This window comes from Mustela erminea, chromosome 8 (genome assembly GCF_009829155.1).
Source record: "Mustela erminea isolate mMusErm1 chromosome 8, mMusErm1.Pri, whole genome shotgun sequence".
NCBI classification, from domain to species: domain Eukaryota; kingdom Metazoa; phylum Chordata; class Mammalia; order Carnivora; family Mustelidae; genus Mustela; species Mustela erminea.
The window spans coordinates 77,468,049-77,482,748 of NC_045621.1; the positions used below are offsets into that span (position 1 = coordinate 77,468,049).

A 14,700-nucleotide genomic window follows, 5' to 3' on the forward strand; every position below is an offset into this window, starting at 1 on the left:
AACCACTTTCTGAAAGGTAGGACCGGCGGAGAAGTGAATCCAAAGCGACGGGAAGATAGACCCCGGGGGGAGGGGCTGGCTCCCGGCCAGCAGCGGAGCAACGGTGCACAAAATCAGGACTTTTAAAAGTCTGTTCTGCTGAGGGACATCGCTCCAGAGGCTAAACCGGGGCGAAGCCCACGCAGGGTCAGCGTGGCCTCAGGTCCCGCAGGGTCACTGAAGGATCGGGGGTGTCTGAGTGTCGCAGACCTTGCGGGTATTGAAACGGGAAAGCCAGCTACAGAGACAGAGCTGACAGTAAGCTCACAGCTCGGTGTTACCTTGAACCGGTCGCAGGCTCGGTGAGCTCGGAGCGCGGCCGGAGGTCAGGCAGACGGGAGTAACTGGGCGCTGTTCTCTGAGGGCGCACTGAGGAGTGGGGCCCTGGGCTCTCGGCTCCTCCGGGCCGGAGACCAGGAGGCCGCCATTTGTATTCCCGTCCTCCGGAACTCTACAGAAAGCGCTCAGGGAACAAAAGCTTCTGAAAGCAAACCCGAGCGATTACTCACCCCGGCCCCTGCTAAGGGCGGTGCAATTCCGCCTGGGGCAAAGACACTTGAGAATCACTACACCAGGCCCCTCCCCTAGAAGATCAACAAGAAATCCAGCGGAGACCAAGTTCACCTACCAAGGAGTGCGGTTTCAATACCAAGGAGAGCAGCAGAATTCCAGAGGAGGAGAAAGCAAAGCACAGAACTCATGGCTTTTTCCCTGTGATTTTTTTTAGTCTTGCAGTTAATTTAATTTTTTTCTTTTTCATTTTTTGTTTTTTTTTCTCGCCTTCTGGTAAAATTTTTTTTTTAACTTTTACCTTTTTCTTTTTTAACGTTTTTTAACTAGTTTAATATATATATTTTTTCTTTTTTATATTTTTCTTTATTTGTTTTCTTTTTTTTAATTCTTTTCTTTTCTTTTTTTTTCTTTTTTCTTTTTTTTTTTTTCTTTCGTCCTTTTGAACCTCTTTTTATCCCCTTTCTCCCCCCTCACGATTTGGGATCTATTCTAATTTGGTTAAAGCATATTTTCCTGGGGTTGTTGCCACCCTTTTAGTATTTTACTTGCTCCTTCATATACTCTTATCTGGACAAAATGACAAGACGGAAAAATTCAACACAAAAAAAAGAACAAGAGGCAGTACTGAAGGCTAGGGACCTAATCAATACAGACATTGGTAATATGTCAGATCTAGAGTTCAGAATGACAATTCTCAAGGTTCTAGCCGGGCTCGAAAAAGGCATGGAAGATATTAGAGAAACCCTCTCAAGAGATATAAAAGCCCTTTCTGGAGAAATAAAAGAACTAAAATCTAACCAAGTTGAAATCAAAAAAGCTATTAATGAGGTGCAATAAAAAATGGAGGCTCTCACTGCTAGGATAAATGAGGCAGAAGAAAGAATTAGTGATATAGAAGATCAAATGACAGAGAATAAAGAAGCTGAGCAAAAGAGGGACAAACAGCTACTGGACCACGAGGGGAGAATTCGGGAGATAAGTGACACCATAAGACGAAACAACATTAGAATAATTGGGATTCCAGAAGAAGAAGAAAGAGAGAGGGGAGCAGAAGGTATACTGGAGAGAATTATTGGGGAGAATTTCCCCAATATGGCAAAGGGAACGAGCATCAAAATTCAGGAGGTTCAGAGAACGCCCCTCAAAATCAATAAGAATAGGCCCACACCCCGTCACCTAATAGTAAAATTTACAAGTCTCAGTGACAAAGAGAAAATCCTGAAAGCAGCCCGGGAAAAGAAGTCTGTAACATACAATGGTAAAAATATTAGATTGGCAGCTGACTTATCCACAGAGACCTGGCAGGCCAGAAAGAGCTGGCATGATATTTTCAGAGCACTAAACGAGAAAAACATGCAGCCAAGAATACTATATCCAGCTAGGCTATCATTGAAAATAGAAGGAGAGATTAAAAGCTTCCAGGACAAACAAAAACTGAAAGAATTTGCAAACACCAAACCAGCTCTGCAGGAAATATTGAAAGGGGTCCTCTAAGCAAAGAGAGAGCCTACAAGTGGTAGATCAGAAAGGAACAGAGACCATATACAGTAACAGTCACCTTACAGGCAATACAATGGCACTAAATTCATATCTCTCAATAGTTACCCTGAATGTTAATGGGCTAAATGCCCCTGTCAAAAGACACAGGGTATCACAATGGATAAAAAAACAAAACCCATCTATATGTTGCCTCCAAGAAACTCATTTTAAGCCCGAAGACACCTCCAGATTTAAAGTGAGGGGGTGGAAAAGAATTTACCATGCTAATGGACATCAGAAGAAAGCAGGAGTGGCAATCCTTATATCAGATCAATTAGATTTTAAGCCAAAGATTATAATAAGAGATGAGGAAGGACAGTATATCATACTCAAAGGGTCTGTCCAACAAGAAGATTTAACAATTTTAAATATCTATGCCCCCAACGTGGGAGCAGCCAACTATATAAACCAATTAATAACAAAATCAAAGAAATACATATATCTTCTTACATCTCGGGCTGATTTTGTAGGTATGCAGAGTGGTCTGGTAGATATCCAGCTCAATTCAGGGAACTGGTTAAAATAGGGACCCTTACTCCTCCACCATTTTTCTCCTCTCTTAAAAAGAGAGTTTTTAAAGCAGCAAGAAGAAAAAAAAAAAATGTTCTCTCATATGAGGAACTTCCCTCAGGTAACATCAGATTTCTCAGCAGAGACCTTACAGGCCAGGAGAGAATAGAATGAAATAATCACAGTGCTGAAAGATACAAGCTCCCAACCAAGAATAGTTTACCCAGTAAAACTGTACTTGGGAAATGAAAATAAGATAAAGATTTTCCCTAAAAAACAGAAGCCAAGGGAGTTCATTACCAGTAGATCTATCTTATAAGAAATGCTGAAAGGAATTCTTCAAGCTGAAATAAAAGGATGCTAATCAGAAATATAAAAACATAGAAAATATACAACACTGGTTAAAGTAAGCATAGTCAGATTCGGAATACTCTAGCACTGTAATATTATGGTATGTTAACTCTGTAACTGTAGTATAAAGGTTAAAGGACCAATGGATTAAAAAATTTATGGTTACAATGATTTGTTAATGGATACACAATATAAAAAGATAAAAATTATGACAACAAATAAAGAGAGTAAAAATGTAGAGCTTTTGTAGCAATCAAAGTTAACTTATAAGGGTAGCTCAATCATTAAGCATCTGCCTTTGGCTCTGGTCATGATCCTGGGGTCCTGGGATTGAGCCCCACATCAGGCTCCCTGCTCAGCAGGAAGCCAGCTTCTCCCTCTCTCACTATCTCTCTCACTATCTCTCTCTCTCTCTCTCTGTCAAATAAATAAATAAATAAAATTTTTAAAAACAAAAAACAAAGTTATCTTATCAGTGTAAAATAGACTATTATATCTCTACAATGTTTTATGTAAGCCACATGATAACCATGAAATGAAAATCTACAGTAGATTCACAGAAGGTAAAGAGAAGGGAATCAAAGTATACTGCTATGGAAAATCATCAATTTGCACATGGTATTTGTGTGGGGGTGGGGGGACTGAGGAGATGTATATACACAGAGACAGAATATTACTCAGCCATGAAAAAGGAAGTCCTGCCCTTTCTGTTACATGGAAAAAACTTGAGGGCATTATGCTAAGTGAAATATATTAAAGACATATACAGTACGATATGACTTAAATGTAGAATCTATAAAAAGGCAAACTCATGGAAACAGAGTAGAGTGGTGGCTACCAGGGGAGGGAGGGTGGGGGAAATGGGGGATATGGGGTCAAAACGTACAAACTTCCATCATAATATGGGGATCTCTTGTACAGCATAATGCTTATAGTTAGTACTACTCTATTAGATACTTGAAAGTTGCTATAAAAGTAGACCTTAAATGTTCTCACCACAAAAAGGAAATGGAAATCATGTGACTTGATGGCCATGATAGTTAATGTTATGGTAGTAATCCTTGTACATTATGTAAGTGCATCAGAACTACACCCTGTATACCTTAAACTTATATAATGTTACATGTTAACTATATCTCTGCAAAGCTGTAGGGAGCTATAGGAGGACAGACTTCACAGGAAAAAGCCCAGATATTTCAGAGGGAGATTTCCCTCATACACTCATCTATAGCTGTGTCAACAAAATTGAGATGGTTTGACTTTTCTCATTTTAAATTTTTCATGATTTTATTAGAAAGCCATAGCTGCATTGGAACCTTACTGATATCCCACTTCAGGATGCCTTTTGCATTATTCATGCATTTTTCACAATAGACTCTTCATGCCTTTGAATTCTTTTATTTGGAGTAGGGAATGCAAACAAATCAGCAAATGGACTTGGCCCTTAAAAGCTCATGTCCAGCTGAGTAGTTATAATATCAATTACATCATGAAAAATTCCTTTTACCTAAAAAACTGCCAAAGTTCAGAGGATTGCAGTACTATTTCACAGCATAGGACAGAAGGGGAGCGGGGAGCAGGACGGGGTAGGAGGAAGGGAGAAGAACACAGATCTCTTTTAAATATCTTTGGATGTGAGCAAAAATCTGGGGAGTCTTTTGATATGAGAAAAATATGCATTTGTCTTGAGGCAACATGTTGCCCATTATGTATTAATAAATGGGCTTCAACAAAAACTTTTTTATCCATTGTTAAAATTGACCTATAAAACAGCTACTGCAGCTCCGTTTTTTTCAGTGACAAAAGGGTTTCCAAATCTTTTCTGCTAAAAAGTCAACAAAGATAAAAAAGTTTTCACATGTGATCTCTACATGCCAGTAAGATTAAATGTGTTCTCTTTTAGTACATTATAGTAATCCTATTGTGCAATACTCTTTTATAATGAACTATAAATAGTACATATTTGAGGAAGGCATTTTTTTTTCAGATAAAGAGACAAAGTATGAATTAGGAAAGGTACATCTGACAAGTCAATGATCTATTGTTATAAATTAATATATTTTTGCCCCATTCTGTAAAGTTCAGAATTGCAAATGCTTAGCCAATTAGACATAACAGAGACAGAATTTGAATGTTACAGTGCAACTTGACAAAATGATTTGATGCTTTGTCATTGAAATAAATTATATGCTCTAACATCTACTGCTTTTCACTTGTTTTGTTATGCATGCCCTGCACCAGATTAAAATATGTGCACTATCACAACACTGTAGTCAGATTTCAAAAAGAAAGAAAGGGAGGAAATAAGGAGGAAAAGGAGGAAGAAGGATGGAGGAAAAAAATCTGGCAAAAGTTGAATTCCAGTTAAGGGCAATTTATTTATTTTTTTTTGCTAATGATACCACACCAATTTTCTAATGCATTCACATATCCATTGGTCATAAGCAATAACACTGAAACTCTTACCCGAGCCTCTGTTTAGTTTTGACACTACAATGTTGAATAGTCATTATTTAATATCTTCCCCCTGCATCAGATGATGAGAGTTAACACTTATATTACCATCAAGACCAAATGTGTAAAATCTGTCTCCTCCTCTATACTGTAAACTCCATGATGTCAGGGATCATATCTGCTTCCTGTATACACCAAGCATTTAGGACACAATGCCCTGTACATTTATTCATTCAACAAATATTTACTGAGAATCTTCTCTGCACTGGGAATTTGTAAGAAATATAAATTTTGTCAAACCAATTCAGGTAAAAAAAGAGAGTTTGGATGTTTTCTCTTCTTCATCCTGTGATGCTTCTTGATTTCTTCTGCACCTCCATGTCATTCCTTCACCTGATCAGCTTTTTCTGACACTCTCCTCCCTCATAATCTGGAAGCACAGGAAGCCCAGAAATGGCTCTTCCAATCCCTACTCCATAAGACTACCAGCTTAAGTAGCCACTACAACCTTCAGCCTCTCTTCTAATTTATGAGAAAAATCTGGTAAAAACAGCCCACCATTTTCAAGTTATCAGACTAGCTCCCTGCAAGTTTAGTTCCTTCTCTCATTTAATCAGTTTTAGCCAGCAAGAAGACACATATTAGGATCAGAGTGTATACACACAGATGGGCCCACCATTAGGAGTCTTTCTCTTTAGATGAAGCTGTCTGTGTGTAGGGCAGAAAACCTAGATAAGTCTAGTTAAACTGTATTTTTAGTTAAGACAGTTTTGTTTTTACTATTCTGCCCCAAGGATTTAGCACACAGTAAGTATTTTTAAAAATATTTGTTGCAGGAAGGCAGTGCACATGTGAGTGTATGTGTTGCAGGAGAAGAGGGGAACCTGATGACTAGAATATTTGAATACCACAGTAGGACGGAGTGTAACCTCATAGAGACTAACATCTTGGAGTCATTCGAAGATCTAGGTAACAAGGGTCCATTGTTGGAAGATGGTGCTCTCTGTCTCAGGCACTCTCTGCTGGAGCCAGTTCCCCCAAGTTTACCAAACCGTGCTTGGCTGGTGTCTGAATTAAGAGTGTTCTATAAACTAAAGGAAAATGTGTAAGCAACTAATGAGTGAAAATGAAGAATTCCAGCTTGAAGTGAATGGGCTACTAGGGGAGATGAACTGTCCTTATCTTTCACTGACATCTGAGGATGTGACCATGTGCCTTCTTGTCGCTCTCGCCAGCAAGAACGACCCGCAAACGTGATGAGTGGCAAACTTCTTTATTAGGGTCCCCCCTTCAAGCAAGTTCTGGCAATATATACATGTAAGCAGTCCAGCCCGACTATCCAATCACTGCCCCGTGCACGCGGTCTCCTCGTGGACCCTTATGTAACCACGTAGGGCTCTATTGTTTTCAAGCAGTAATCATGCGTTTCTCTCTTGGCTCCTGGTGCTGTTCATGTGTCAGCCACGAGCGCACCCATACCCTACCTAGCCAATCATTCTCACTTCCTCAACCTTCAGGCATTTCCGTCTACGTGACTCCTTGCATCTGCTGGATGGCTCTCCACACCTTCTCATTCAGAACTGCATCTTTTTGCTCACACTCCTCATCTCAGAACTAGAAGCTGCCAGAATTCTCTGTACAAATACTCCTCAAAAAAGAAAAAAATGTGGGTCTCCTGGGTGGCTCAGTGGGTTAAAGCCTCTGTCTTCGGCTCAGGTCCTGATCTCAGGACCCTGGGATCCTGCCCTGCTTCAGGATCTCTGCTCAGCAGGGAACCTGCTTCCTCCTCTCTTTCTGCCTGCCTCTCTGCCTACTTGTGATCTCTATCTGTCAAATAAATAAAAATCTTTTTAAAAGTAATTTAAAAAGAAAGAAAGAAAGCTCAAGAAGGAGGTAGTCATGAGGTCTTTCAAGAGTTGAAAGGCATATGTATTGCTCTAGGAATGTCCAATCCTCCAGCCAATATAACTATGTTCCAGTTCTTCAGTGGGATTGAAAAAAATTAAAGGAGACATTAGCAAAGGTTCCACTTAACCATGTGGAAAGCCTTTATTGAAGAAACCAATGAGACCAGCCCACTGGGAAAACAAAGAAGCAGTTAACCAGGCCATAGCTAATGAACATGAAGTTCTGAGAAAGCTGCTATTAAAAGGCTTAGATGTCACTGTCCAGTCTTTTGGTTGGTCTGACAGAGCTAAGAGTCAGACAGAAAAAATAGCAAAGGTTTACCAGCTGAAATGCTCAGTCCTATCTCCTAAAAGTATTATTTCTGTTCCCATGTTTTGGCTATAAGACAAGACTCATCAAAGATTTTAAGGACAAGCAGTAACTCTATAAAAGAAAAGACTGCCTTGGCCATCAATAAGATGTTGTTGGGTAGGGTGCCTGACAGAGGAGGTAGACCCAATGAAATTGGACCTCTACCTCCAGAGATGCCACCATAGCAGAAAAGGTAAGACGGCCCCCAACAACAAGCAGGAGGCCAACAAGGAGGAGAGGAGGTTATGAACATTCCTCATATGAAGGTCGAGGAGGTCATGAACAAAGAGGAGGGAGAGGTGGGCGTGGTGGCTATGATCATGATAGCTAGGGGGAGGGAGAGAAAATAAGCATCAAGGAGGCTGGACGGATGGAGAGAATGGAAAAGGAGGTGGTGGCTACCCAGATGGTGGTCATCAAGATTCAGGTTTCCAGCCAGGTGGCTATCATGGTGGTGGCTGCTGTGGTAGCTATCAAGGTGATGGTTATGGTGACTTCCAAACATCTACATACATAAAAAGTGGATACCGGGGTAGTGGATACCAGCAGGAAAGTAGATACCAAGATGGTGGTCACCATGGTGACTGAGGCAGTGGTCGTGGAGGGAGAAGTGGTTGTAGAAGCCAAGGTGGATGTGGAGGCCAGAAAGAGGTTGGGGAGGAAGGGGGAGCCAGAATTATCACCAAGGGGCCCAATTTGAATAGCACTTCCAGCATGGAGGTTATCAGTGTAATCATTTTGGATTTGATCAGGGAAGACATTATCCTAGTTAAGGCTACAGACCCTTACATTGTGCTAGAGCTCAAGTAATAAAAACTTAGTTTCAGAATCTTGAGTCCAACATCAATTTTTAGTTAATAAGAGACCATAGGTGGCAGGCAGATTCCTGCTTGGCATAAGTACTTGTAGGTCTTCATTGAATTCTGTTGTTTGTTTGTTTTTAAGGACTTACATAATGTAGTTTATTTAAGAAACACATACAGCATCTCTCCTTTGTATGAAGAATTTTTAAAAAGTATTAAAATTGTCTTTAATTGACCAGTTGACTAATTCCCCAGTTAGAACATGCATGCATACTTTTGGGGGGGGGAAGAAATTACTTAAATTAATAGTTTTAGTAAGCAGTTTAGAATATGAGGATTCTCCTAGATTTTTTTTTTTAGATTTACAACTAGGAAACCTTTCTCATATTATCAATCCACTTAAATGTATTTTCCTTAAAGTATTCCAATGCTTATTTTCCAAGCAGAGGTATGCCCTGATTGGCTTTTTTCCAGAGTTTATGCCACATTTGCATCATGATAGAACTTTTAGGTCAGTTCCTACGAAATGAGCTCTTCTGCAGATAGCACTTTCAGTAGCCTTATCCTTTTGATGGAATACTGAACCATATGCTCAACTCTGAAAACCTTAAATATGGCCCAAATCCATAAAGATTATAAAAGCAAATTAAGTTGTGAACCTATAGTACATGTAGGCATTTATATAGTACAGCAAATCAAACCGACCTGCATCCATTCAAAACATTCTTCCTTAAACCCTATTTTTACTTGAAATCTGTTAGAAGAAACAGCAAACTGAAATTGTTTTATGCATGAGCTAATACCTCTGGCTCAGCAAACAGAAGGTAGCTTGTTTTTGGACAGACATTTTTTGTTTGTTTTATAATGGAAGAAAGTCACTGCAGCAAATAAAAGGACAGATTTTTGCTAGGCGCAGGAGGCCCTTCGTATTGCTTCGGAAAACAAAAGCCTGGCTGAGTTACATTCTCCTTTACTGAAATCTACATGAAGCTTCTTGCTGGGTTTTTGCAGATCTAAACATTGTCAAGCTGTGGAAGAAAATGGCTGGTGTGTTTTGTGTAAAAGGTGAACAATAAAGTATCTATCTTTAAGCTCTCTCAAAAAAAATATATTGTTGAGAATGCCTGACTGGTTCAGTCCAAGGAGCATGTGCGTTTTGATCTCAGGTTCATGAGTTTGAGCCCCACGTTGGGTAGAGATACTACTGAAAAATTAGTAAATAAATAAAAATAAACTTAAAAAATATTTTTGAATGAATGCTAAGATGTAATATATTACAGTAGTCCTCCCTTATCTGCAGTTTTACTTTCTGTGGTTTCAGTTACCTGTGGTCAACTTCTGTGGTCAAGGAGCACCTGATCCTCCTTGTGACATCATCAGAAGGTCAATATCAGCCTAAGTCTGTCATAACACCTACACCATTCACCTCACTTTATCTCATCACTAGATAATGTAGGCATTTTATCATCTCACATCATCACAAGAAGGGTAAGTATAGTATAGTAAGATATTTTGAGAAAGAGAAACCACGATTCACATAACTTTTATTACAGTATATTCTTATAATTGTTCTATTAGTTATTGTTGTTAACCCCTTACAGTGCCTAATTTCCAAATTAAACTTTATCACAGGTATGTATGCATAGATAATGTTATATATAGGGTTTGGTCCTGTCCACAGTTTCATATACCCACTGGGAGTCCTGGAGTGTGTCCCCTACAAATAAAGGAAGGACTACTGTATTTCATTTAAGAGTCATAATTTTATGGAATGAGAAATGAAAGTGGAGGGAGATAAAACAATAGTTGCTGAGGTTTTAGACTCTGGAAAGATACATAATACTCCCAGAACAAGTAGAATTAAAGCTGGAAATTTATATTTCACTTTCCTATTCAAGCATTGCTTTTTTTTTTTTTAAGATTTTATTTATTTGACAGAGAGAGAGAGAGACCACAAGAGGACAGAGAGGCAGACAGAGAAAGAGGGGGAAGCAGGCTTCCCGCTGAGCAGAGAGCCCGATGTGGGGCTCAATCCGAGGACCCTGAGATCATGACTTGAGCCAAAGGCAGATGCTCAACCCACTGAGCCACCCAGGCATCCCTCAAACATTGCTTTTAAAATGAAAACTCATCAAATCAATCTTTTAAAGGGGCACCTGTGTGGCTCGTCAGTTAAGCAACTGCCTGCAGCTCACGTCATGATCTCAGGGTCCTGGGATCAAGTCCCACACCCAGCTTCCTGCTCAGTGGGGAATCTGCTTCTCCTTCTGGCCCTCCCCCTGCTCGTGCTCTCTCTCTCAAATAAATAAATAGATAAATAAAATCTTTTTTTAAAAAATCAATCTTTTAAAAATCAGTTAAAACAGAAAACAGAGAATATAATAGAATATAGAATATAATTTCTCAGAAACCCATCCATTAAAATGATCCTTGAGGACAGGCCACATTCTAAAAATGCCACAATACTGTATTTTGTCCATTTCTGATTCCCTTTAGACCTTAAGTTATTTAGAATGAAGAGTTCTATTATTAATTTCAAGATTAATTAAGGAAACAAATACTCTCTAATAAACCTCCCCCTCAGAAAGTATGCTGTGAGGTGGAAAAGTCTGATAGCTAGACAAACATTACAGAAACCCAGGGGGTAGAGATGCCCTTTGCCTCAATGTTAGGAGCAAAAAATTATTTCTCTTTTTGTTCTTGTGGAAGGGCTGACCCCTCTAGTACCCAGAGAAACATTAGGCTTTCCCTCCCTTCACTTCAAATAAATTGAATTTTGTAAAGGGGTTATAAAGCTAAGACCTGATATGATCACTGAAATTGGGAATCCAAGCATGCCAGTCATGACAGCATGTCGTGAGCACCTCCACCTGGGTGTTCCCCCCAGGAATACAGGTACTCTCAAGGTCTTCTCTCTCTCTCACAAAGAGAGGCGGTCAAACTCAATCTGAGAATTTACCATCTGTGCACACCTCAACTTCAGAAGATACAATGATATTGATACATGAAGCAAAGCAGAATTTCTATGATACATTTTATTTAGGATGACTTGGCAGATTCAGAAGCTGTTCTTGAAAGACCACACCTATTTTCCAACTGCAATGTTTTGTATAGAATGCTAATGTTCAGGGGCACCTGGGTGGCTCAGTGGGTTAAGCTGCTGCCTTCAGCTCAGGTCATGATTCAGGTCAGGTCCTGGGATCGAGTCCCGCATCGGGCTCTCTGCTTGGCAGGGAGCCTGCTTCCCTCTCTCTCTCTATGCCTGCCTCTCCATCTACTTGTGATTTCTCTCTGTCAAATAAATAAATAAAATCTTTAAAAAAAAAAAAGAATGCTAATGTTCAGACTGTAGCTAAAGAAAGCTCTATGGCTTCTAGCTGAGGATAGTATACTTGAATTGTGTGATATCTCCTTCAAACTGAAGTATTAGGGTTAGTTCACTTGTTAGCAACCACTGGACTTGGGCTCAAATATGACAAAAATAGAACTCACTAGAGAGGTCATCAGCTGCTTCCTCCAATCAGTTTCTGGATGCTGTGGACTCCAGCAGCAAAGGCATTTATTCTGCAAGAGTGTTCTGCCATCTTGAAAGCCTAGGAGCCTTGTCGGTCGTCACTCTGTGATCAGCTGCCAAAGTGATTGTCGGTGTGATCTTGAGAGTAGATGAGAAGTTACACTGAAAGGATATTTCAAGGTCTACTAATCCTTGTGCCTGGTGACATGAGAAGATCATCAGACCAGCTCAAGTACGGGAGGTATTTCTGCAAAGGGATAAGATTACAGTGAAGTGTCTCAAAGCTCCTGCCTTTTTTATGAAGAACTGACTTTAGTTAGGGGTGAGTCACCAAATTGAAAGGATTATTTTTCTATTTTAGGACAATGACCTCAACTGTCACTCTGTAATTTCTCTTAGACCTTCTCTTCTTTGTTCTTGGCATTTCACTTACATTTCCAGAGTTGGTTTTTTTTTTAAATCATTTTCCTGTTATATGGAACACTTTCTTGATCTTTCACTATCCTTAAGCCTCTTTAAAAAAATTTTTTTTATTTAAATTCAATTTAGTTACATATCATGTACTATTAGTTTCAGGGGGTTATGCCTATTTATATAAGAAGTTCAGATTCCACATCTCCCCCAGGACTCCAAACATGTGAATCATCTCACTGGGAGAAATCACAGAAACCACTTTGTGTCACCAGTGAGCCACCTCCATTCCAGGCACCGGAAGTACCTTCCTGTACTTCACAATGCCCTGTCCCTCAACAAGAACAAAAAGAAAAATAACTTGTCCCCAACGTGAAGCAACAGACATTTTTCTGTAACTTCTATCTAGCCATCAGCCTTTTCCACCGAGTTGGGGGATTGATTTAAAAAAAAAAAAAAAGATGAAATAAACATGGATCCAGAAGACATTCCCAGAATCAAAGGAGACACCAATATGTAACAATTACACTATGATTCAATAAGTATTACAATAAAGGTATTTACAAGGTTCAAAAGAAACAGCGGATGATGTACTCTGGAAAAGAAGTTGATGTTTGAACTCGCTGTTGACAATATGATCAGCAGTTTGCAGGCCATAATATGAGAGAACATTCCATTCTAGAGGTAGGAAACAACATGAGAAAAGGCACAGAGGCTTCCAGTGAGCAACTGTTGAAATTGTTCTGGGTACTACAAGGACATTTGAAAATGTAAGCTTTCTATCTTTTACATCTGTGGTATATTCTATGCACAAATACAGTATAAAGTATATATAGTAAAGAATAGTCTTACATTAACTTGAAGATTGCTTTATGTTAAATCTACACGAGAAAGAGTTCTTTCCCATTTAATACAGAGATTCTCAGATCAGAGCTGGAGTACAGGCTGACACAACAATGTCCATTCTCATGACTGGAAGTTGTGATGTTACTATTCATAAAAACCATGACAAACTCTTTTAAGATAATTTTATAAAAATCACAACAAATAGCCAAATCAACAACAAATAATAGCAACCACTTATTAAATCTCATCAATTTATATACATGTCCTCACTTACTTTAATCCTTACAACAGCCCTTAGAGGTAGACATTATCCCCATTCTACACTTACAGAAACAACCTCAGTCAAGTAATTCATCCTTAAGTGACAGAGCTGGGACTGGGATCCCAGATTTGTTTGATGCCATGGAATCATACCTCATACATACCCCTAAAATGCTAGCAGGAACCAGCAAATGCTCAGTATGATTTAAACTTTGACTGTGGGACTATGCACATTTATGTAGCAGCATGGCACAGTACAAGGAGCACTAGATCTACTGAACCAAGAATCAAGATGAAAGAATTCTAGAAGAAATCACAAGATTTCTTCTATGTGACTTTGGATAATTGTTGTTGACTAGGTTAAAATAGGTAATTTCTAAAGCTTTATCCAGCTATAAAAGACTAAAATGCTCCATTATTACTGTCACTCTGTATTTTTGTTACAAGGGATTTAAAGCTGTGATAGTTTCTTCATGAAAAAATAGTCCCTATTGACCAATTTGGTTGTGCAGATTAAATGGGGTAATGGGCATGAAAATGCCTAGTATCAACAGTGGCACAATGTAAGCACTCAGAAGTGTTTCCTGACTCTGAATCTGCAGGTAAATCCGTGCAAAGCACCTTTAAATGCTAGTGCATAAAAAAGTCCACATTTATATCTGAGAGATCAGAGACCATATAATGGTAAGTATGTAGTTTGGGGCCAGATTGATATTTAGCCACTACTTCCTTTCAATATGAGTTTGTGCAAGTTACTCACCTTCCCTGAGCCTCAGTTTCCACAGGAGTAACTTGGGGATAATCACCATGTAGGATGACTGAGAAGACTAAATGAGCAAAAAAGGATCCAATTGATAAAACTTCGCAGTGTCTGCTGCATAGCGAGCTATCAATAAATGTGAGCTCTTCTTAAGACTCTAACCAGCGTTTTCAGCTTGGACAATACCCCTATTAACATCCAAGGTCAAATTTGACCTGTCCTCTCATCTCAAGTTCTGCCAGCTGGGCCTTGCACTTCAGGGTACACACAGAGACCTGTGTACATTTTGGCTGAAGGTAAGAAGTAGGAATGGACTGAAGTTCAGCTTCAGCCTAGGAAGTTCTGCATTATCTCTGCTCCTTAGATTCTGCTTCAGTTTTTGCAAGGTCTAACAATCGAATGCCTGCTCCAACCTGCTCTCTGGCATCTACAACTTGTGT

At 39.4% G+C, this 14,700-nt stretch overlaps 1 pseudogene; it reads left to right on the forward strand.

Annotated features, from left to right (window-relative positions):
- Window positions 1-7,258: 7,258 nt before the first annotated feature.
- On the forward strand, window positions 7,259-8,438 carry LOC116597867 (annotated as a pseudogene).
- Window positions 8,439-14,700: the final 6,262 nt, after the last annotated feature.